This window comes from Triticum dicoccoides, chromosome 5B (genome assembly GCF_002162155.2).
Source record: "Triticum dicoccoides isolate Atlit2015 ecotype Zavitan chromosome 5B, WEW_v2.0, whole genome shotgun sequence".
Lineage (NCBI taxonomy): Eukaryota > Viridiplantae > Streptophyta > Magnoliopsida > Poales > Poaceae > Triticum > Triticum dicoccoides.
Genome location: NC_041389.1, coordinates 707,258,253 through 707,260,507, shown reverse-complemented (window position 1 = coordinate 707,260,507; position 2,255 = coordinate 707,258,253). Strand labels below are relative to the sequence as shown.

At 40.5% G+C, this 2,255-nt stretch overlaps 1 long non-coding RNA gene across 1 annotated transcript; it reads left to right on the top strand.

Moving 5' to 3' along the window:
• The first annotated feature begins 1,015 nt into the window (after positions 1-1,015).
• Positions 1,016-1,933, top strand: LOC119306776. The gene is made up of 2 exons (XR_005149035.1): positions 1,016-1,105; positions 1,647-1,933. It is a non-coding gene; the product is annotated as an uncharacterized LOC119306776 (long non-coding RNA).
• The last annotated feature ends 322 nt before the right edge of the window (positions 1,934-2,255 follow it).

Genomic DNA, 2,255 nt, shown 5'->3' with positions numbered 1-2,255 from the left:
ATTGATATTTTAATTATGTGCTATCTCCACGCCTGATAGGTAAAACTTTACTATTTTTGTTACAATCCTTTTTAACAATTGATGATGATGAGCCACTAGGAAAACAATTATTGTTTTCTTTTATTGTTAAATCATATATTAGAGTTGTTCTCTAACATTATCCGTGAGCAAATGGGTCATAAGCCTCAAAATTGATTGAGTACGAGTGCATTTTCATTACAAATGTAAGATCCCACCACCATCTTTGAGATGCAACTCTGACATGTAAGGAAGATCAAGCAAATAACACTTTAATAAAGAGAATATAAAATTAAAAATAGCACTTGAGTTCAAGAAGGGTAACAAAAAAGAAAACAAGCCATCTTTCCAAAAACCACATGAACGGAAGAAAGCTAGCATCTCAATGTCCCTCGAGGTTTTCCCGCAAAAAAAATGTCCCTCGAGGTTTAAGCTCTATCAATGTTTATTTGGTTAAAACTGTAGAAAAAAGACAAATGATTCTTTTTCAGTTACAAGCAGGCAAAACATTTCTAGGAAATATACTAAATACCTCTCCGTTGTGGGAATATTTATCTAATATTTCAATTGTACAAATAATAATAAAAATCATTTTAAAAAATCGCATGAAAGGAAATTCGTTTTATCTTATTGTAAGAATAAATGTTTCTTTTCCTGCCACCAGAACACTTTGTGACCACAACATGACGTAACGCGCAGCTCCAGGCGAGAGAGCAGAGAGAGAGCCCGCAGTTTCAGTTCCAGAAGATGAGCATATGACGACGGTTTTGCTATTTTACAGTTAAGTGTTTTTCAATTCGTCAACATTCAAATTTCTGTCCGTCCATTCTCGCGGGAAGATTCGCGCTGGTTTTCATTTATTTCTTCGTGCTGGCGCTCTGTTTCTCGGGTTGGTTGTCGGGTTCGGTTTTTCTTGTGTCTTTCTTGTGTCAACCCGTAACCGCCTCCGTTCCGGCACTGTTGTTTATTGTCCTGTTTGAATTTTGGAGTGGGTGTCGTCTCCCCTTTTCTCTGGGTCATTCTGTTCCGATAAGGCCGAGGGAGAGGGCTAGAGCGGCGGAGGAGAGAGGCGATTCTTCTGTTCAAGGTGATTCTGAGCTATTTCACTGTTCGATTTTGATTTCTTCTTCCTGTTATCTTCGTTCCCCGGCTGCAGGTGTTGGTTCCCCGTTGCCTCTCGCGTCCCCCCCCCTCACCTGTGTGTTGTGGTCGTGTAGTTCCAGATCTACTGAGTTTCGTCTCCGTGGATCATCTGTTTGTTGTGTTCATGTATCCGTGGTAGGTGCTGCTGTATTTTCCTAATCCGCCATTCGTAGTCCGCCCAATTTCTCCCCTCTATGCTCTTCTGGCCTCAATTGTGTAGGAGCTTGTAGTTGCGGGTTATAGGTTTTCCATTTTTGTGGTCGTTTTTCTCCCCTACGTGTAGACGTGGATGTAGGCTTGTGTTTCTCAAATCAGAACGGATGTAGGCTTGTGCTGTAGATGGTGGAGGTAGGTGTACTGGTAGTTGCAGCGGTTGGTTTCTCTGTATTTCTGCTAGCTTGGGGTGTCTGTTCCTTTGCTGTTTGAAGGTGATGATCTGGCCTAGTTTCCTGCCTGATTATGTGATGTAGTTTTTGTTGTTGTAGGTGGCTCCTCATGATTTTTCCGTGGTATCTGAGGTCTGTCTGAATGTGTTTTTCGAGGAACCTCTCTGAATTTCATGCTTCATTGTTTTTTACCCCCCCACCCACTCCCACCCCCACCCCCACCCCCAGACTTGTAATGTACCTCAGAAATGCAGTGTATCTTATCCCCCAGATTTTCAGTGTAACTGCTGTGTAATTTACTGCGTAATATGTTGTATCTTCACGATGTCCCTGAACTTACAGTGTAATACTCCCTTATTTGAGTGTGTTTTGTCCTCGTAGTACTATGTACAGTGTAATTCTCCAAGAATTACAATGTAACTTACCTCCCAGAATTACTGTGTATGCTTGCAGATGTTGAGTGTATTTTAACGTACAATTACAGTGTAATTTGACATAGTAGTACTTTGTATTTTTCGCCCTAATTCCAGTGTAATACAGATTATAGTGTACATTTTCCCCTAATTACAGTGCATATGCCCAGATTTTTCAGTGTAATATGCGCTGGAATCGATGTGTAATATGTCCTAGGACTGCACTGTAGTTTACCCTACATTTACACAGTAATTTAGCCAACTACTCAAGTAATTTACTGTATAATATGTTTTA